Raw genomic sequence first — 24,297 nt, 5'->3', positions numbered from 1 at the left:
TCTAAACTGAAGGATAAGTTGTTGCATCTGACCCCTTCTACAACCAAGAAAAAGGCACAACACCTAGAGACCTGTTTGGATTTTGAAGGGCACAGCCTCTTCATTTGGATGTGTTACTCTGGCGCATCTACCAAGTGACCCAAAAAGCTGGTAGTTTTGAGTGAGACCTAGACCAGGAGAAAAATTGCAACAGGTCTAGGCTGTTGTGGAAGCTGCACTGCAACCTGGGCATTACTATCCAGTTGATCTAATGGTACTTGGATGCTGTTTGGAGCCTTTGGCGGGTCTATATATGTAAATCACAGTAGAGACCTTTGGGATTTTGGAGAAAGGCCCTGTCATTATCTGCACATAACTGCTCATCTTTTAAGAGATAGATTTTATTCTGCTACTAGATCTTAGTAGAAGCTGAAGGCTTGACCATGGACCACCAATTTGCTGTGATACTTGGGCTGCCCATCATGAACTGGATGTTACCTGACCCCCTAAGTCGTAAAGTTGGGTGTGCACATCACTACATCATCAAATGGAATGGGTACACATGTGATCCAGTCTGAGCAGATCCTAAAGGTATGAGTAACTTAAATGGAGAAGTGGCCAAAATGCCCATGGTTTCTACTCCTGCTATGCTACCTTCTCTCTCCCAGCCTACACCAATGGCAACATGAAGCCTATCTTCTGATCAGTTCACAAAGGAAGAAAAGACTGGGGCCTGGTTTAGAGATGGTTCTAAACTATATGCAGGCACCACTCAAAAGTGGACAGTAATAGCACTACAGCCCCTTTCTTAGATGTCCCTGGACAGTAGTGAGGTAAAATCTTCTCAATGGGAAGAACTTGGTGGGGGGAGGGACACTTGGTTGTGCACCTGGGAGGAGATATGACTAGGTGTGTGATTACATTGTATACTGATGGGCTGTGGCCAATGGTTTGGTTGGATGCTTACGGACTTGGAAAGAGCATGAGTTGAAAATTGGTGACAAAAAATTAGAGGAAGAAGTATGCAGATAGACCTCTCTGAGTGGACAAAGGATGTAAATATATTCATGTCCCCTGTGAATGCTCACTAAAGATTGACCTCAGCAAAGGAAGACTTTAATAATCAGGCAGATAGGATGATCTATCCTGTGCTTCTGTGGATACTAGTCAGCCTCTTTCCCTAGCTACTTCTGTCATCACCAAATTAGCTCATGAACAATGTGGCCAAAGTGGCAAGGATGAGTGTTATGCATGGGCTCACCAACATGGACTTCCACTCATCAAGGGTGACCTAGCCATGACCACCATGGAGTTCCCAATCTGCCAGCAGCAGAAAACAACACTGAACTCCCCAGTATGGCACAATCTTCCTGGGGTGATCAACCAGCTACTTGGTGGTGAATTTATCCTATAGGACCACTTCCATCATGGAATAAGGCAATGTTTTTTCCTTACTGGAACAGACACTAACTCTGGATATGGATTTGCCTTCCCTGCATGCGATGTTTCTGCCAAAACTAACATTTGTAGACTCACTGAATGCCTTGTCTTATTCTACACAGTGAATACCATCATGAGATTCTACACAGTGTTGCTTCTGATCAAGGAACTCACTACTTGGCCAAAGAAGTGCAACAATAAACTCGTGTTCACAGAATTCACTGATCTTACCATGTTCCCCATCGTCCTGAAGCAGTTAGTTTGATGAAAAGTTTTGAAATCTCAGTTACAGTGCCAGCTAGGTGACAACAGCTAGCACTGCAGGACTAGAAAAAAGTTATTTAGAAGGCTTCATGTGCTCTAAATTGGCTCCCAATACATAGTACGCTTTCTCCCATAACCAGCATTCAGGGGTCCAGGAATCAAGGAATGCAATAAGAATGAAATCACTCAGAATTGACTCTAGTGATCTATTAGCAAATTTTTTATTCCCTGTTCCCACAATTTTATATACTGCTGGCCTAGTGCTCTTACTTCCAAAAAGAGGGATGCTTCCATCAGGAGAAACAACAATTCCACTGAACTGGAATGTAAGGCTGCCACTTGGCCACTTTGGGCTCCTCACGTCTCTGAGACAGCAGGCTAAGAAGGGAATTATGGTGGTGGCTGGGGTGAATTACCTGGACTACAAAGGAAATATTGTACTATTATTCCACAATGTAGGTAAGAAATAGCATGTCTGAAATGCAGAAGATCCCTTAGGGCTTGTCTTAGTACTATTATTGTAAGTTTATTGTGTCCATTCGAATCCCGAGAATGTGCCAATAGACAACACAAGGCGGTGTGGAGTTACATGCTGTTTTAATGAGTGCCTGGGTGCAGGCGGGCAGAGGCCTAAAATGGCATCAACCCCAAGTGAGGACGGGGCAAAGATTTTACAGTCTCCTATAAACAGGAAGTGTCCTAGTCTGATGTAACTGCTGTGTTGTACCTGGATGGCCTCTCTCTCCATCTTCAGGGGTATGCGTCCTCTGGCCAGCATAGCTGTCTTCCTGCCGGCTCTCTTCCTGCTTCCGCTATCTTACTGACACATGCTGCTGATGCAAGTGGCCTTACACCTTGAGACTGGGCCTGAGAAGGCAGGAGTTACTCATCCCCTTAAGCTTTCAGGCCCAGGGGAGAATCTTAAAATTATGCCCTGTGATTAAGGTCTATGGGAAACTGTAATAACCCAATTCAGGCAAGACTATGAATAGCTCAGACTCTTCAGGAATGCAGCCTTGGGTCACTCCACCAGGGTAAAGAACCATGACTGGCTAAGTTGCTGCTGAAGACAAAAGGAATACAGAAAGAATAGTAGAAGATAGTTATAAATACCAGCTACAACCAGGTGACCAGTTGCAGAAATGAGGACTGTAATTTGTTTTAAGTATTTTCTCCTGGCTTTGTTAGGAATACCTCTGTGCATATATGTACATATATTAAGCAAATATCTGTGGTTTTGCTTCTCTCATTGCTTTATCATAACATAATATTAATGGCATTTACCTAAGTATTTGAGTATTGTTAATTTTATATAATTGTATTTAAGAAAGGGGATATCAAGAGAAGTGTAAACATCAGTCAAAGACTTTATCTCCTCTTCTAAAGACACGACTAGTGAGTTTTGGTTTTACACAGTTTCATGTTAAGCAAAACTAATACTTTATTATTGTTTTTATTTGGAGAGTATGACTTAGGAAGATGTATATGGATGCCAGTTGACAAGGGTTGGGCTTGTAAAGATTAATTTTAGGTGTCAATTGGACCGGAAGGAGTACCTAAAAACCTGGCAAAGCACTATGTTTGGGTATGTCTGTGAGAATGTTTCTATAAGAGATTAGTGTGGGAGACTGGGTGGATTTTCATTTCTTTTTCTTTTTAGTCCCCATTCCCCTCTCTATCTTTCCAGGTCTGATGGATTAATTGGGAAAAGTCCATCTTCAATGAGGGTAGGCATCATCCAATCTCCTAGCAGGCCCAGAGAGAATAAAAACAGAAAAAAGGAAAAATACATTAATCTGTCTGGTGGAGCGAAGATATATTCTTCCTCTCCAGTCCTTGGACAACTCCATACTCTCTAGGCTTTGGACTTCAGGACTTACACCACTGACTTCCTACCAGACCCTCAGATTCTCACATCTTTTGCCTTGAACTGAGAGTTTACACCAACAGCTTCCTTGGCTTTGGGGCTTAGAGAGTTGGACTAAGTTATGCCACAAGCATTTAAGGGTCTCCAGCTTGCAGATGGCCTATTGTGAAAATTCTCAGCCTCTATAATCAATGAGCCAATTTGTCTAATAAATTTCCTCTCACCTCTCTCTCTTTCCCTTTCCACTTCCCCCTCATTGGTTCTGCCTGTCTGGAGAATCATGACTAATATAGAAAGTAAACAGCTCACAACCTGATGTAGACTATAATTGTTAGGTTGCAGACTGTTTTCCCAAAATTTATAATGAAGATCTAACCCCCAGTAACACAAAATATTACTGCATTTGAATATAATGTCTTTAAATAGTGATTAAGTTAAAATGAAGTTATTAATGTGGGCCCATTTATGTTACTGGTATCTTTATAAGAAGGAGGAATTGGGCACAGACAAAAATATAGGGAAGATCATGTGAACATACAATGAGGAGACAGCCATCTACAAGCCAAGGGAAAAGGTCTCAGAAGAAACCAACCCTGTAGATACTTTGATCTCAAATTCTAACTTCCAAAACTATGAGAGAGTAAGTTTCTCTTGTTCAAGTCAGGCAATCTGTGGTACTTTGTCATGGCAGCCCTAGCAAACTAATACACATAGTGAGCAGAAATAGCATACAGGATGGTCTAGTCTAGTGGAAAGATGTGAGGTCAGGTGTGCTATAGACTCTGAGTTCAAGAGGGTGCAAAGAAGCAAGCTTTAGAGTTTGGACTCTAAGATACACTGCTGAGTTTCTAATTTTAAAGAAAATAAGAAATGTGCTACATTTTTTTCAATGAAGGAAGAATCTCAAAAAATACAATGACAATAATTAACTGGGTACATAATGAGTGAAGTCTTAATTCTAGGAGTTCTCTAAGAGTCTTGAATAATGGGAATACCATAACATTAATGGAAGGCTTAAAATGTACCTGACACTACTATTCAAATGTGATTCATTTAATCCTTACAACCCCATGAGGTATCCAATATGATGGTCAATTCTGTCTTACAGGCTGAGAAAAGAGAAACAAGAAGAAGTTAAGTAAATTTCTCAAAGACGACATGCAAACCAACTGAAAAGGAAAAACCAGAGATTTTAACTCAGATAATCTGAATCTAAAAATCCAAACACCAATACATTTTTTTCTATACTCCTTCTTTTTCCAGTATAAATCAGTGGAACAATTCTAGATTAGATACATGTTTTAGTTGATTCTGTTGAAGTTTTTACTTGTTGTTTTTGTTTAATTGTTTATATGTTATTATTATTGATTTGTATGTGTTCAGAAAATTTAACTCTCTAATACAGTTAGCAACCACTTTATAAATGTGAATACATATTACATTATGACTAAAAATCTTTAGAAATAATTTTTGCTGAATTATGACTTTATAAAGAAGGAAACTAATATCACATAGTTTGAATATTAGAGTAAGCAACAGAAACCAAACTGAAGAGGAATATGAAAATAAAATATTTGTTATTTTTTAAACCTTATGTTATGTTTATTACTGGTCATATTCTGAGAATTTGCAAACAAGGACAGTTTTCTCAAGTGGTATTTTAAAGCCACAAAATAAAGATGACATACAAATGGCAAACAGGCATAAGAACAGGTGCTAGACATCATTGGTCATCAGAGAGATGCACATTAAAACTACAATGATATATATTTTCCAGTTAAAATGGCTTATAGCCAAAAACAAAAATAGGCAATAGCAAGTCCTGGTGAGGATGTGGAGAAAAAAGAAGTCTTGTACACTGTTGGTGGGAATGTAAATTAGTACAAACATGATGGAGAACAGTTTGGAGGTTCCTCAAAAAACTGAAAATAGAGCTTCCATATCATTCAACATTTCTAGTACTGGGTATATACTCAAAAGAAAGGAAATCGGTATGTCGAAAAGATATCTACTCCTTTGTGTTTGTTACAGCACTGTTCACAATAGCTAAGATTTGGAAGCCACCTAAGTGTCCATCAACAGATGCATGGACAAAGAAAATGTGGCACATATTCACAATGGAGTACTATTCAGCCATAAAAAAGAATGAGATCCTGTCATTTGCAACAACAAGGATGGAAGTGGAGATTTTTAGGTTAGATGAAATAAACCAGGAACAGAAAGATAAACATTGCATGTTCTCACTTATCAGTAGGATCTAAAAATCAAAATAATTGAACCCATGGATGTAAAGAGTAGAAGGATGGTTACCAGAGGCTGGAATGGGTAGTAGGGGAGCGAGGGTAGATGAATGGATACAAACCACAGTTAAAAATAATGAATAAAATCTACTATATGATAGCACAACAGGGTGGCTATAGTTAACAATAACTTAACAACTTAATTTTAAATTTTGAAATTACTAAAAGAGAGTAACTGGATTGCTTGTAGCACAAAGGACAAATGCAGAATAACTACACTATTACAGGGATGGATACCCTGTTATGTATGATGTGATTATTATACATTGTACACCTCTATCAAAACTTCTTATGTGCCACATGTATACACCTACTATGTATCCACAAAATATTTTTTTAAAGACACAAAATAAATCTACCATTAATAAAAAATTATATAGACTGTGGCATCTTGAGAACTGATTGAAAATATAATAAATTTAAATAACAACTCGACTCCAGTGCTGGTATTTGTCAGCATATCTATTTGTATATGTGTAAGAAATCACAACATATATGCCCCAATATTGGCAATTGCATTAAACTTGTTCCAATGTATATATATACATGGATGACAGATGATAGAAAAAGGAATATATGTATAATTTTAAAAATATGTGTAGTAGGGATATACCAACTTTAAACATTTATGGGATTGCATTATACTTTATTTAATTAGAATCTTTGTCCTATTTGTTAGGATATCCATTTAATTACAATCTTAAAATTTAAGAGTTAAAAGGAGACTGGGGCTCAAATTTAGTATACTTCTGTTTTACTTGAACATATATCATTTAATAATAAATGAAGACTACTTCATTTGTTCTAAAATTTCTAATAATTGATGTCAAATATGTTTTATAGTTCATAACACTTGTTAAAGCAGTAGAGAAATGCAATTGCACAATACGATTTGAACATCTCTTTATATCTAAGTTTAATAATGATGTTTTAAATTTGATTCACAATAAACCATTATTTAAAGAAAAATATTATAATTTTACCTAAGGGAGTTGCTAATAATATGGCAAAGTATTTAAATAATAAATCATATTGGCCTTCTTAATGTAATTATATTGAATATAACACATTTTCATGAAACTATATGCATGTAACTTTTCTTGTGGCTATTATTATTGTTTTGTCTTCCAATTAAGGAATTTCAGAAATAAAGAACTACAGAATATCCGGCAATGTGAGAATCTGCAGCGAACTTGTTATATTGTTGCTGTTTTTTGGTGTTTTCAGGTTTTCTACAAGATTATTACACACCTTAAAGTTTCCCAGCTAGAATTTTTCAGATAGAGGCTACATCATTTTTTTCTCCACTTATTTACTTCCCATTCATTTTTAAATTACTGTATTAATTTTTATCAAAGTTATAAGTACACATATTATGAAATATTAACTGATTCTACACTTGCATTTCTAGTTGTAACTCCACAGGGTTAATTATTTTAGAATCGTAATTATGTTGACATATGCCTTCTTCTGGTTAAATATTACTTATATAACTACTTCTTGAGTTCTTATTTTGGAACATTGTCTATATATGAGAATTTTGATCTCTTTCAATCCATCCCCATTTTACTCAATCTCAGTTTCCTTTTTCCACATCACAAATATAGTTAGATTGTGATTCTTGGATATACTATAGATTAGTATTCAAATTTATATTATTCTGATAATGTAAATTTTACTTACATGTCAGTTACAGGGTATTTGATCATATCATTTTATGTTTTGGTAGGAATTCACAATTTCTTCAGACTTAATCATAATTTTTTTTGCTTTAGTTTCTGAACATATCTGTACTTGTTTCCTGTAGTTGCTAAAACAAATTACCATAAACTTTATAGTTTAAAACAACAGAAATTTATTCCCTCAAATTTCTAGAGGTCAGAAGTCTGAAATCCAGCTGCCACCGGGCCATGCTTCTTCTGAAGCCTTTAGGAAAGAATTATTATTTTTTCCATCTTTCAGCTTCTGTTGATTCTTGGTGATCGTGCCTTGTGGCAGCCTAACTCCAATCTCCTCCTCCATCATTTCTGTGTCTCTGGCTCAAATATCCCTCCCATTTCTCTTATAAAGATGCCCACACATTTGATTTAAGGTCCACTCTAAATGCAAGGTAATCTTATCTTGAGATTCTTAATTAAATCTACAAAAGGCCTAATTTTCAAATAATGTCATGTTCACAAGTATCGGGGTGAAATCTTGGACACATCTTTTTGAAGGATACAATTCAAGTCACTACGGTATCACAATATCAAATGTGTGCAAGAACATTAAATATTTTATCTTAAATTTTAAGCAAGTCTTTTCTAGAGCCTCCAGACCTGCTCCAATTTAGACAGTGGTTCTCTTTGCCAGATACCTGGTCCTTATTTTAGGAACCCCTTTCAGAGAAGCATCTGGAGAATTGCTTCCATCTGTGTCTTTGCTGAGTCCCTGTTTTCTTAACCCAGTGTCTTACTCTTTCTTGGTTGATATCCTTCATTTTTGTATGTCTGTCTTCTCAATAGTTCTTTGAAAAAGATAAAATTATGAGACTTTGCATGTCTATAAATGTCTTAATTCCAAATTTACCTTTAACTATAAACGCTGCAAAGCATGAATGTGTAGATTTTATGATGTGTAAGTAGTAGGTGAACTTTCATCTTGTTTGTAGTAGCCTGGTTACCACTTGATTCATGGTACTGAGCTTTGCTCAAAATAGAAATAATATACACTAGTGGGTGTGGCAGCATAACTATTTCCATCCCGAAGCTCCCTCAGAGGTATACATTACCAGTTCATCTACATTATTTCTTAAAAATCACTATTGTTTGACTTGTGTGCCTGAGTTTGTCTGATTATTATTTTAATAGCTTTAAGGGTACAAGTGATTTTGGGGTACACAGGCAAATTGTGTACTGGTGAATTTTGGGCTTTTAGTGCACCCATTACTTGAATAGTGTTCATTGTACCAAATAGGTAACATTTTATTCCTAATCCCTCTCTCATCTTCCCCTCTTCAGAGGATTCAGTGGCCATTATACACCTATGTAGACTTTTGTGTATCCATGGCCTAGCTCCCACTTATAAATGAGAATGTGCTGTATTTGATTTTCTGTTCCTAAGTTACTTTACTTAGGAAAATAGCCTCCAGTTCCAGACAAGTTTCTAAAAAAGACAATTTTTAATATCTTTTATGGCTCAGTAGTATTCCATGGTGTGTGTGTGTATACATGTACACATGCATATACATATGTGTGTATGTACGTACAAATCTTTCTATACATATTTATAATAACATCTTATTTATCCATTCATTGGTTAATGGGCACTTAGGTTGATTTCCTGTCTTTGAAATTGTAAATTGTTCTGTGATAAACACACATGTGCAGATGTCTTTTTGATATAATCACTTCTTTTCCTTTGAGTAGATACCCAGTTGTAGGATTACTGGAGCAAATAGTAGATCTACTCTTAATTCTTTGAGAAATCTCCATTCTGTTTTCTCCAGAAGTTGTATTAATTTACATTGCCATCAACAGTGTATAAATGTTCTCTTTTCATCACATCCATACCAACATCTATTGTGTATCTTCTTTTGAGAAAAGTCTGTTCATGTTGTTTGCCCACTCTTTAATGGTATTAGTTTATTTTTCTTGCTGATTTGTTTGAGTTTCTAGTTTATTTATTATTTGAAGTCATGTAGCCTAAGCTTTTCTGAGACTTAGCTATCTCACACATATTTCGATGATGTGATTTGGATTCTGTGCAACTCTGAGACAGAATGCTAGAAGCTGTGTTTGAGTGTTTTAGGACTCCCAGTAGATCATAGGGTCTCCTAATGATATAAATCTTTTATCTGAGATAAAACTTATGAAGGTACCTTGTTAGAATCTTGAGTCTTATCAATTATCCCACCAAGTATAACTACTGTGGATAGTCCTTTCCTTTGTGTTTTTAAAACACATTTCCATATATTAATTTTTATTGTTTTTTGGAAAAATGTTTTGTATATTCTGATTCTTATGTTTGATTCAGCCCATTGTGTTATTTTCTTTAAGTTTCTGGGATCTTTGATATTAACTGACATGAAATGTCATGATTGATTTGTCTTAGTATAGGATTACTTTTATCCTTCAAGCTGTATACTTGATATGTTCTTTTAATCAAGAAATATGTTCTTTACATTGGTAATACATTCGTGCATTATATTTTGGATGGTGTATATAATATCCTTTATCTTAATTTTTGTTTTATTATTTTCTGGAATTTCTATCATCGGGCTTTTATATCAGCAGGGCTGGTCCTATAAGTTTATTTTGTTTCTTTTTTTTTTAATCTTTTTTATGCTTTTATGTATAACTTCTTTAATCTTAATTGTATATTATTTCAGTTACCATATAATTACCTTACAAAAACCCATTTTCTCCCTCTGGCTATTCTTTTACATAGCATCCAGATTTAAATAGTTTCTCATAGTTTTTTTGTTTAGTTTTTTTTTTTTTTTTTAGACGGAGTGTCGCTCTGTCGCTCAGGCTGGAGGGTGGTGGCATGCTCTTGGCTCACTGCAACCTCCTCCTCTCAGGTTCAAGTGATTCTCCAACCTCAGCCTCCCAAGTAGCTGGGACTACATGCGTGTGCCACTGTGTTCTGCTATTTTTTTTTCCTTCTTTTTTTTTTTTTTTTTTTTTGTATTTTTAGTAGAGACAATGTTTTAACCATGTTGGTCAGGCTGGTCTCGAACTCCTGACCTCAGGTGATCCTTCCGCCTCAGCCTCCCAAAGTGCTGGGATAACAGGCGTGAGCCGCCACGCTTCTCCTACTTCTTAATAAAACTATTTGTGAGATGTTTGGCTGCTGATTAAAAACCGTTGTGTGATTTTTCAGGCCTGACCATGGGTAATTACAAAGGCTTAACCTGCAGGCCTCAAGCTGCCCTCTCAACACCAGAGTCAGTGCACAGCTTATGCATTGGTACCTGGAAGAAGTGCCAGTGAAGGACTCAGGCTCCTCTGGCTGGTCATGCTCCTAACATGTTTGCATTACAAGCCTACGTGCCTTCCTTCTTTATCTCAGGCGTTGGGCAGATGTCTTCTTCAGATACGTTAAGGGAGAAAGAGGGGAAAACCTTGAAAATCTGTTACTCTGCTCTGACTTAGTACTTTGTACTTTTCCAGTTCTGACCCTTTCTGCTGTTTCTCCCCCAGGTCTACGGGGACCATAAAACTGTTAGAGAAACTTTTGTTCAGGCTTCCTCAACAGTGAAATGGCACACTCCCCCCACCCCCTCACACCCCCACACTCCCACCCCACACACATCTGTGTTGATCTACTTTACTCTCAATCAGTGCATCCTTCCACATGGGAAAATGGAATAAAGGGCGTCGGGTGCATTCTCTGGTTGTAACTTCTTGCTTATATCATCACAGGAACTGATTAGAGGCATCACACTTTCATTTTTGGCTTGCAACTTTAATTGGCTACTCAGACACCTGCCAACTCAGCTCTTTTGCCAGCTCAGTTGAGCTCCCCTCAATTTGTAATACATTTTTCAAATTTGTTTCTACCTTACCAGTCTATGCTCCTAAAGGTTACATTTTCTTTTTCTTGTTTTTCTGGATAATTCACATAGATACATTGACGACCTTCTGCTCACATTTATGCAGTAAGTAATGACTTCAAAACTGAAAATTTTGCAGATTTTTGAACATTCTATTTCTATTGATGTAGCACAGGTTGGCTTCCTATTGTGTCTCATAATCCTAATTAATTGGATTTACAATTAGATATATGTATCTGACTGTCTAATAATGGTTCTGTAATTCATGATATTTTTCATACCTGTGTTTGCATCTTCACAAATATTTTTATTTTATTTTCTAATTGTTCTAATTTACATAAAATCAAACATTCATTTTTATTTCCTTTCCAAAAATTGAAAACAGGCATAAAGAAAATTACCTAGCTTCCTAATTCTACTCCCAGGTTTAAGTGGAACGGTGTCAGTAACATGCTGTGCAATTGTGCAGCACATCATATGTGTGCATGTGCCTGTTGTATATACTGTAAACTCACTAATTTGGTATCATCAAGAACCTGCATAACAGTGTATGTAACAGACATATTGGGATAAATATTTAAAAGTGTTTTATAAAGGTAAAGTGAATTTCATTGAATGGAATTAAAGAAAAAAAAAAAAAACTCCACCTTTGTCTTTGTAAAATGATATTCCTTTCCTCAGAGACTTTAGAACCCTTGCCGTTTAATGGAGAATGGGAGGTTTCTATGTTTCTCTCTTGATAATTTTGTTTATTCTAAAGAACTTTTTACTTCCTTACTTCTGAAAGAAGCACTTCTTTCGGGGCTTTTGATGATTTTCTTAGTTTGTATGCATTTAAAATGTCTTTCTTTATTGAAGTTCTTTCTTTATTCTCTTATTTATTCTACCTCTAGAAATCTAAATAATCTAAGTTAGTTATTTTTTTTCTTTCACAAGTTTACTCTTTTACTTCTATGGTTTCTGTTGAAAAGTCAGCTATCTTATTAATTCACCTTTGCATTTAATGTTCACCCCTAACAGCTTTTAAAAGATGTTCTCTATGCCTTTGGAATTAAAATAGTTTGACAAGTGCTTTGGGAAGTATGTTTGTATGTGTCTGATTATGTGTTTGGTTTGCTTTGTAGGGTTAGCTGAGACTCTTGATTCTGTGATTTGATGTCTTTCATTACTAGGAAAATTTTTGATAAACATTTTGTTAAATTCTGTTTCTACTATTTATTTCTCCTTACCTGTTGTGAGAAGGATTTACATATTTTACATTATTATGACTTTGTAGGGTTTCCTCCTTACTCTCTGATCCTAATTATACCTGTTAGTCCTATTGATATGGCCCTTAAATGTATCTGGTGGGTTTTGTTTGTTTTCTATTTTTTTTTTTTTGTTTCAATTCAGATATGTTCCATGGATCTGTCACTGAGTTTAGTAATTCTCTTTCTTTTTTGTCCAGTGTACTGTAAACACAACTCCAGATAGTTTATATTCAGTTATCACATAATAATGAGACTGAATAGATTAGAACTCTCTGTTAAAACTATTGAAATTTTCCATGTTATTTATACTTTTCTTCATTTTTTAAGGTTACTTTGAGATACCTTACATAAACTTCAATATCTGAATCATCATTTATACATCTGATTCTATATTTGCATTTTCCTTCATTACCATTCATACTTTTCTACCTCTTTGCACAGAGTGTATGCTGGAAATTTTGTATAGGAGAACAACAGATGATCTAGATGACACTCCCAAAAGATACAATTCCAGTTTTACTCTATTAAAAAGAAAAAATGAGCCTGGTCTATCAAGAGATGATGACTCATTCTATCTTGTCTACCCTGTGATAATACCCCCAGACTTCAGACTAACTCCTGCTAGAGCTATGACTCTTCACACAGGACAGACTGTGGGAGCATTAGTTCTGTATTGAAAAGATTTTGAGATTTTTGTATAGGGTTCTCAAACCAAAGAGCTTCAAAGACTGCACATTTCTTGAGGACTATCACAGCTTTAATGCAGACTCACTCTCTCCACTAGGACTTTATGTACCATTAACTTTGAGGCTGCAGATGTTTTCATATGACCATTTAAAACCTCGTGTCATAGTTCCCAGCACCTCCAGTGTATTTAGCAAATATCTCATATTCTAAAAATGTCCACATTTTCCTCTTTTTCACATCAGAGTCCCACAGCCTGATCTGAACATGATCCTTAGAACTGGCAATTACACATTGCAAACAAAGCAGCCAGTAACCCTCAACTCACCATGAGCAAACATACACTCTGTGCAATTTTATTTTAGCACATTTTTGCTGTTTCACACCTCTTTGTTGTCTTTAGAATTTTTTTTTTTTTTTTTTCCATTTAACTGACTGGTTCTAGCTATTGCAGGGCAGCATTGCCCTTCCATAGTCTAGTGGATGCAATCTATATCCCCATATATTTTAGTGAGAAATTGAAAAGTATGTTTGAAAATACCCAGTTTATAATTCCTGTTTAAGTCCTCAGTCCCTACTCTTTTCTTCAGTTCTTCTGGTGTGCCTTGCTACAGATTTCACTTTTATGACATTCCACAACCAAGTAAACCTCTCTTTAAGTCCGAAAATAATTATTACTAATCGAAGTTTTGATAACAGGGCAAAATAATGTTTGTTCCTAGTCAAAGTTTAGTGACAATAGTGGCTTTACTGCCACTGAGGCACTGAGGTCCCACAAGGCCCTTTAGAGATCTTTCTGAAATTTCAGAGATCAGTTTCATCAGCTTTCAGAATGAATCGTAGACACTGGTGCCCTGTGAAATCACTTGGGTCAATATGTAATTGAAATGTAAACACCCTCATCTAGTAAGGAGCTTTGTGCCAAGCTCATGGAGGGCTTTATAAACATTGTAGCTCTCATTGCAGTGCTGAATAAATGTAGATACTGCCCTGTAAAACAGTTCCCACTTCTCAGGATCAGGGTATCCTCTATACAAGGCAACTCTTTAGGACCTTTTACTTTTTTTTTTTTTCTTTTGAGACGCTGTACCGCCCAGGCTAGAGTGCAGTGGGCAGTGGTGCAATCTCGCCTCACTGCAACCTCCGCCTCCTGGGTTCAAGCGATTCTCCTGCCTCAGCATCCTGAGTAGCTAGTACTACAGGTGTGCGCCACCACGCCCAGCTAGTTTTTTGTGTTTTTAGTAGAGATGGGGTTTCACCATGGGCTAGGCTGGTATTGAACTCGTGACCTCAAGCAATCAGCCTGCCTTGGCCTCCCACAGTGCTGGGATTACAGGCGTGAGCCACCGCACTGGGCCAAGTAGGACCATTTTCATCAGGGATTCTCCACAGTTGTCCTGATGACTTTTTTTTTTTTTCTCCTTTCTATTTATTTTATACCTGGTAAGATAAGAGTTTTCCTCCTCTTTTCTTTTCTCCCTCTAATCTTTATATTTGTCGTTTCTGCTATCTCTTATTCTCGGAGAGAGGTGGTTAAGAAAACAAATTCTTCCCTTTGTTTGGAGAGAGGTTGAGAAAACAAATTCTCCCCGTCGTTTGGAAAGAGTTTGTTTCATTATTTCTACATTCATCTCAACTGTGGAATCACTCTCAGCAAATATTTGGACTTAGTTGCCATTTACCTCTCCATAGCTGCACCCTTAGAGAACTAGGTAGAGATATTTAAATTTCAGAAAAATATTATTCCCTTAATTTTTGAATTTGTGTTATTTCAGTGTCAAGTAATTCATTCAATTTCAATGGTGGTGTAAATATTATTTTCTGCTTTATTTTGTATATTTATGGTCTATTGATAAGTCTCTCATACTTTCTCTTTTTGTTATTTCTTCATTTCTTTCAATTAGGCCTGTGAAGTGTCTAATAATAATTCATTTGTCATGAATTAGATGCATGTTTTATTCTCTGTTCACTGTCTGATAGATCCAAAACCTTCCTATCTTCCTTCGATTTTAGAGAAAAATAGTTTATCTAAAATCTTCGTCCAGGTTATCTCTTACAGGTTTTTTTTTTTTTTTTTGAATAATATGAACTCAATGAGCTGTAACCTATCTAAAAATTAATTTACTTTTCAAGTAACTCTTACCCATTTCCAACTGCTCATTAAGGTAAATTGACTAACATTGTTACCAGCCAAAATTTTAGCTTCAATATGCCTTACATTAATTATTATTTTTCTTTGCTGTCTTTTAATTTGTCACTCTATCTGTGTATTTTGCCATAAAATGCGGGCACTAGGACACTCACAGACCTCTTCTCTCATGAAAATGGCCGTACTTGTATCCTTACCTACAACACACGTCCTCTATTGGAAGTTTAATGAAGTACTGTCAATAATATCCTAAATTAAACAGCCTAAACTTTCCTTTGCAAACATATCCAAAACTTACATAAGAAGCCATTGTACATAATAACACGAATGATGGTAACTTTTGCACTACTATTTGTTTGATACCAGATGATATTCCGTGTAGTATCTCATTACTTGTAAACCACAACCATAGGAAGCAGACACATGATTATTATCATTTTACAGAAGAGGAAGCTAAAGCCCAGATACATTAAATAATATACCTAAGCTCCAAAGCTAATCTATAGGAAACTAAATTTCTACCTGAGTACTTAGACTCCAAAAGCTTTTCTCTTATACGCCACTAAAAGTGATTTCTACTACATCTCATTTGATATTCTCGGTCAGCGAATGGAAAAAAGACAGATGGGTCTGAGGTAATGGCAATGTGCTTACTTAAGCTTAATGAAGTTAAGATTCCATTTGCTGTCGTGGACTCCTTAATGGTGAAATCAATACATTCCTGGCTTTCTGTGGGCAGCTATTGACATAGTGAATCTATTTTAGCCATTCTGTTAAATAGAAAACACACAAGTAGTACCCTTTAACCTAGTACATCATTACCATCCTATGTAGAATAAAGACACTCATTTTTCCAAGGACAAGAACAAGAAAAAAAATGTTTATCATATTATAGCTTTCTTATCAGAAATCTCTCTGTGGAAAAAAAAAAAAAAAGTCTAATTCTCCTGTACCATGGACTCTGGTTAGTAGTTGTGGAAAGAAAACTGTGTGTGTGTTCGTGTATATGAATAATAATTGATTGACAGAATAACAACAAAATGAAGGATATTACTGTTTTTAATATATGTTTATTATGTAATATGAGAAATTCAGTTTACTATGACTGGCTCAATACTTATCAGAATGACAATCACAATAATAGGTATCAGCTGTCTCTTATACACATCTAGATGTGTATAAGAGACAGACTCAATACTTATCAGAATGACAATCACAATAATAGGTATCAAAAAGATAATGTTTAAAACTATAATGACTTGTTAACTTTAATATGTGTTGTGAAAAAAATTGATTTCAATCCCATGCTAAAAATTTTCTCAGCAGGATACCATTGTCAATTTGATGTTTGAGGAGGAAATGCTGAACAATGAGTCTTAAAAGCCTTCCCACCTTCAAAGGTGGAGAGTAAAGAATGTCCAAAAACCAAGACTGTATTTCAGAAAGAAAAATATATAATAATAAAAATACTGAGTTTGATAGCACTAAACACTATGTAGCTGTGTAATGTGTAAAACTGCAGAAGTATTTCCAAGGGTCACATTAGAGTGATACCATAAAATACATAAAATGAGCTTGAAAACATATTGTTGGAAAACTTGTGTTTCTTAAGAAAGCATACAGGAGGCTAGACTTTTCTTGGGAACATATAGATCACAATGAAATCAGTCAGAATTTTCTGACTTTTCTTATTTATAGATATAAAATTGACTGTCATCCAAATGGCAGTAGGTAAATGGAAACAACATTCTTCCCTAAAGTGAAAAAGAAGTCCTTATTCTGCAGAAAATGCCTGCTTATACAATTACTGCTTAAGAACTAAAAAATGCCCACTGTATATGTGCTATTTGGGAACTCATATTATGTCATACTTTTACACCAGTAGTGCTAACTTAATTGCTTATTTTATTCACATAATATTTCCAAAAATGTTTCTATTCCTTACCAAGAATGATTGCTAATACTTACTGAAAGTTTTGATGTGTCCTTCAACACAAATCCACATCAAATACTCCACAAGTTAATCCACAGATTTTATACAATCCTCATCACATTACTAGGTGTCTTGCTTGAAAAAAATGGCAAAGTGATCCCAAAATTTATACAAAAATAGAAAGGATCAAGAATAGTCAAGACACTTTTTAAAAAGAAGAATAAATTTGGGGGACTTGGCCTTCTCAAATTCAAAATTTTCACACAACTACAATAATTGAAACAGTATAGTACTGGCTTGAGGATAGTCAAATATATCAATGAAATATAACTTAAAATCTAAAAATAAACTCTTAAATGTGTGGTCAATTGATTTTCAAAGAAGGGTTAATTCAATTCAATTAGGAAATCAGTTGATAACAAATATTTCTGAGATTATCGGATACCATATGCAAAATAAAGAAGAAATTGTGCCAAAAATATATGCAAAATTCACTTAATATGAACCAGAGATCTAAATGAAAGAGAAACTACTATTAGAAACTTAGAAGAAAATGTGACTAAATATTTGTAGCCTTGGGTTAGAAAAATTATTCTTGAATATGACACCAAAATTATAAAGTGATCAAGTCATAATTAATTCTACTTCATTAAAGTTAAACAAATATTTGAACTTCAAAGCCCAGTATCAAGAAAATTAAAGGACAACCAAAAAAAGAGAGAAAATATTTTTAAATTATGTATTTGATAAAGAACTTTTGTCTAGAATATGTAAACTACACTTACAATTCAATAATAAATATGTGAACAGGCACATTTAAAATGGGCAGAAAATTTGAATATTTTCCCAAAATAATATAAAAATGAGCAGAAAGCACTTAAGAAAATACACGATATTAACCATTAAAAAAAATGCAAAACAAAACCACAATGAGATAGCATTTCACACCTACTGTGAATGGGATGGCTGTAATAAAAAAGACAGATAATAATTACATTGATAATGATGTAAAACATTACAATCCTGTTATACTGGTGGTAGAAAATGTCAAATGATACAGCTGTTATTGAAAATCGCTTGGCAGGTCCTTAAAAAAAGTTATAAAAACTGGGTGCAGGGGATCATGTCTATAATCCCAGCACTTTGGAAAGTGGAAGCGGGAGGATTGCTTGAGTCCAGGAGTTTAAGACCAACCTTTGCAACATGGTGAAACCCTGTCTCTACAAAAAATAGCCAGGTGTGGTGATGTATGCCTGTAGTCTCAACTACTCAGGAGACTGAGGTGGGAGGATGGCATGAACTCAGGGAGGTGGAGGTTGCAATGAGCTGAGATCACACCATTGCACTCACGCCTGGCCAATAGAGCCAGACCTTGTGTCCCAAGCAAGTTAAACATGGAATTATTATATAACCTAGAAGTTCCACATCTAGCTATGTATCAAGAGAAATGAAAACATATGTCCACATACAAATGTGTACATGGATGTTTATAGCCACGTTATTCATAATAATAAAAAATGGAAGCTGTGCAAATGTCCATCATCTGAAAATAGGATAATTAATATTCAGTGTATTCATAAAATGGAATATAAGCAGAAATAAAAGGAGGTGAAGTACTAATACATGCCCACACACGATGGCCCTTAACAACATAATTCCAAGAGAAATGTGAAGGAAGCCAGTCACAAAGGCCAAAAATTATACTTATCTATGTATATTATATGTCCATAATTGAAACATCTATAGAGAAAAAATAATAATAAATTTATAGTTGCCTAGGGATATGCGGGTTTGAGGAAAACTGGAACAATTAATATCCATAACCTTTTCATTATAATGGGAATGTTTTAAAAGTGATTATAGTGATGGCTCCATAACTTTTTGAGCATATTAAAAAATGTTAAATTGCACACATTAAATGGATAACCATCATAGTAAGTGAGTTATACCTCAAAAAAGCTGTGTAAAAAATAAAACATCTAATTGGAAATGTAATTATACAATAGATTATAATATAATGTATTTGTATCACCGTTATATACATAACTACTTTTTATTTTGTCTCAAAAACTGTTTTCTGGACCATAGTTTCAAGCTTCTAAGGGTAACAATGAAACATTATAGTACTCATTATTATATAATACTAAGTACATTACTTATACTATGATGTGCTATCATAATTTTCATTTTACCTAATGTCATCATGTCAATATTTCACTTCACTTTATTTTTCTCATGATTTTTGCATTACTATTATGTATGTATGTATGTATGTATGTATTTATTTATTTATTTATTTATTTATTTTTGAGATGGAGTCTCGCTCTGTCGCCCAGGCTGGAGTGCAGTGGCGCAGACTCGGCTCACTGCAAGCTCCGCCTCCCGGGTTCACCCCATTCTCCTGCCTCAGCCTCCGGAGCAGTTGGGACTACACGCACCCGCCACCCTGACCAGCTAATTTTTTGCAGATTTTAGTGGAGACGGGGTTTCACCATGTTAGCCAGGAAGGTCTCAATCTCCTGACCTCGTGATCCGCCCGCCTCGCCCTCCCAAAATGTTGGGATTACAGGCGTGAGCCACCGCGCCTGGCCGATTTTTGCATTATTTTAAGTGAGATGCTATGCATGGTATGAGTTTGAGTATCATAACATATTCTACATTCTAAGCAGTGATCATTGCAGGAGCTCAGCCCCATATATTATGAGCCGTTGAATGGTGTCCCTAAAGCCACTTCAGGTGTGTCAGAACCTAGAGGAACTGTTTACTCATGGTTACAGTTTATTACAATTGAATGGATACAGATTAAAGACAGCCAAGGCCAAAAAAGCATGGAGACAAGTACAGGAAATGTTCACAGGTAAACCAAGAAGAAGTGGAGGATAATTCGAATCCCTATGGTTCAATGCTTTCATATCTAGAGAAAAAAATAAAGGTAGGAGTGGAGGAAAAATAGTATCCCTATGGTTTAATGTTTTCCTATCTAAAAAATAAATAAATAAAGGAAAGTAGATTGTACATATACAAATACTGATTTTTTTCACCTTTCGGTGGTAGTTTTCCTCTTATGATATATTGTTCAGTGGATAATGTGTATCTGCATAAACTGGCAGAAGGGAAAAGCATGGACAACTTTCTTGACTCCCTATGTCTCCACTCAACTCAAAGCAAATCAAATCAATCATCAATCCTGCCAATACTCTCATCTTTGTATTTAAATAGACTCTCCTATTTTGTACTTTTTCACTTTCTCCTGATTATAATCCATATTTAAGCTCCCAGCATCAAGAACCTGACTTTCTGCTAGTGTCTTCTCGGGCAGATATATAGAACTATTTTGAGTAACTTTATTTTATCAAAGCAAATGATGACAAACATTTATAAATATAAAATTAACTCAAATAATAATAATAAAAGAAGCTAACAACCATGTCCTCAGAGAGGACAGGCACTGGTGTAACAGAAGGATCCAGAGACCATCTCTCTAGACGTCTAGCTATAAAGCAATACTTCATTGGCAAAATGGAGTGTAAATTTTATTTTAAAATAAATAATGCATAAAGGAATAGATGAATGAATATATATACACATACATATATGGAATATATGGACAAATTAATAGATATGAGAATGGTGTACAGAAGTTACTTAATTCCCATTGGAGCTATCCATATACAGGAGAGTTTAATCTGGGTCTCATTTTCCTAAAATATGAGATAATACATATTATTGATATTTTGAGCACCATTTCAGTTCTAAGCGAATTCCCTGACCAAAGCAGTGGTAACTGAATGAAAGCAATATATAAACTTAAGCATTTATTCTTGTTTTTCTGAGTAAAAAAAATCAAATTGTGAAATATTTAAGAGACTAAAACAAACACAATAATCCAACATCTATAATAAACTATGACATGGATGTTTTTATTATAAAAATAGATGATAATTTTAGACAAATTAGCTACTATTTAGGCAGAATACTTTAAAAATCTGATAACGTTTTATAACTCTTTTTTTCCCTTAATTTGGTTTCAGTACCTTTAGGCTATTTGCATTTTCCAGATGTTTAAGGAAGCAAAGCAGCTGGAAGTGGTAAATAAATGCTTCTTAAATTTAAGTAGACCTTAAATACAGACTTGCGGTAGTATAATTTTAGTTAAATAAATACTTAACAGATTACTTTTTTCTAATCTAAATGGAAAACCAACATCAAAAGATGTGTATAAGAGACAGGTACTTAACAGATTACTTTTTTCTAATCTAAATGGAAAACCAACATCAAATACATATAGAAGCCATGCAAATTTTCATGACTTTTTCAAACTACAAAATAAAAGTTCAAAATTATGATATGACATTTGATTAATTTTTGCATTATTTTACTTTATGATAACTTTTGGTATTGCATGCCAACTAAAGTTGTTTTTCAGGCCAATTTGATTATATCATGTTTTGATTTGTAGGCTTTTGAGAAAGGTTATTATAAAATTATTTTGTGCAAACTAAAAATAAATCATATTAGATTTAAATTTCCACTTTTCCTAATTGAATCTAAAGCATATGATTGACACATAATACTAAATGTGGTATAGTTTCTTAGAATCGTCAAGAACAATGATTTCCTGGAATTAGAATCAGATATATTGATTGTACTGATGCTCAAGAGAAGTGCTGATCAGACATCAATAATTCATACAACTATGGCTGATGGCATATTGTCAGCAAAGAACAGAGCTAGTTAGACATCATCTATACTGTTAGAGCAGTAAATATTATTGTTTTATCTCAGAGCATGCTCTCATCCCCTTCTGTTCTTATGCCCTACATCTACTAATGCAAACATTTGTGTGTGGCATTTCAATCAGGAATAACATTAATCTTTGTTTCATATTCAAAAATATGATTGTCTTTCATATTCACAGATGACAGCTTTGAGGGTTTTACTCCAAAATGATGTGAATGAAGGAATCAATGCTTTGCTTTTTGTCCTGCAATGATTATTTCAATAATTAATTGTTTTCTGATTTTTTACAAGATTTGAACTGAATTATTTCAGGTAGACAAAAAACACAGATCTATGATTATGCAGAATTTATTGCTGAAAAAATGTTTATGCAGTATTTTTGTATTTGTTTTTCTTTATTATCAATCAGAAACCTTAATTGTTAACCGAATTGTCTCTATGTACAATGTGATCATTCTATAAATATGCTAATACATTTTTTAAATACATAAACCAAAAGAGTGTTCATTCACTCAGAATTTGTTTTCAAGTTACATAGAATAAACTTATTTCTCAAAACATTTTGGCTTTTTATCTGGTCAACTTTATATAATAGTTTAAGATTCTCATTTGAAATGGATAAATTATCTTTCAGCCCAATCATGATTTCCCAACGTGAGCCATGAAAAAATATTTCTTATTAAGTAAAACACCTTAAGTAAATACATTTTGTGTCCCTTTTAACTTTAATTCACTTTTTGTTAACATGTCTATTTTTAATTTTAAAAAGTGTTAAGATTATCTTTAGAAAAATTTTAGGTTCACACCAAAATTTGGAAGAAAGTGTAGAGAAAACTCTATACTTTCCTCTAGCTCTCATACCTTCTGCTCCCATGGATAAACAGCTTCTGCCACTGTCAGCAAACCCTATTAAAGTGTTATAATTGTTACAATGAATAAGCTTACATTGACACATCCTGATTACCTACAGTCATAGTTTATGGTTCACTCTTGGTGTTGTGCATTCTATAGGTTTGGACAAATGTATAATGATATGATCCCACCATTATATACCAAACAGACTATTTTTACTGCCCTGAAAATCTTCTGTGCTCTACCTATTCATGCCTTCCTCCACTCTAACCAGTGAGAACCACTAATCTTTTTACTGTCTCCATAGCTTTGCCATTTCAAAATGCTAGATAGTTGGAAACATAAATTATGTAGCCTTTTCAGATTGGCTTCTTTCACTTAGCAATATCATTTAAGATTTCTCCATTTGTTTTCATTGCTTGATAAGTCATTTCTTTTGGGGAGGAAATAATATTCTATTGTCTCAAGATATCCCAGTTTATCCATTCACCTCTGGAAAGACATATTGGTCATTTCCACATTTTGGCAATCATAAATAAAGCTACTATAAACGTCTGTATGTTGGTTTTTGTGTGAACATACATTTTAAATTATTTCGAGTAAAAAGTTAAAACCATGATTGCTGTATCATATGAAAAGAATGTGTTTACTTTTGTAAGAAACTCCCAAATTGTCTTCCAATGTGGCTGTGCTAGTTTGCATTTCTACCAGCAATAAAAATTCCTGTTGTCTTGTATTCTTTTCATCATTTGTTGCTGTCAGTGTTACAGATTGTGGTCATTTTAATGGGTGTATAGTCCTATCTCATTGTTGTTTTAATTTGCATTTTTCTCCGCTAACATATGCTATGGAGCATCTTTTCATATGCTTAGTTTCCATCTGTATAGCTTCTTTGATATTTTTTATTAATTTATTAATAGCATTCATAATTTTTTCCCATAGGATTTATCAGATTTATTCTGATAGCGACTGAGTTCATGTAAGTCACCAGCAATTTGGGCAGGTTTTATATTACTGCTAATTTTGTAAAAGTTATATAAAAATGAAACTGCACAGTGAGATTATAATGAAAAAAAAATATTACCACTTCTCCTTTTCCCTCATACACACCATTTCTCACATTAACTCTCATCATATAAAAACATTTTTTTGGTCCTTTGAGGGTTATTATTACATTTTCAGAAAATATTTTTCGTGTCTCCTTTTAACTAGTTTTTTGTTTTTAAGTGCTGTTTGTTATCTTTGTGTAGTTGTAAAAATATACATAACATTCTTTCTGGAATCTGTGACTTTTGATACCATC

The sequence above is a fragment of the Mandrillus leucophaeus genome, unplaced genomic scaffold, assembly GCF_000951045.1.
Source record: "Mandrillus leucophaeus isolate KB7577 unplaced genomic scaffold, Mleu.le_1.0 Scaffold31, whole genome shotgun sequence".
In the NCBI taxonomy this organism is placed as follows: domain Eukaryota; kingdom Metazoa; phylum Chordata; class Mammalia; order Primates; family Cercopithecidae; genus Mandrillus; species Mandrillus leucophaeus.
The sequence above is the reverse complement of the archived record's forward strand: the minus strand, read 5'-3'. Positions refer to the sequence as shown.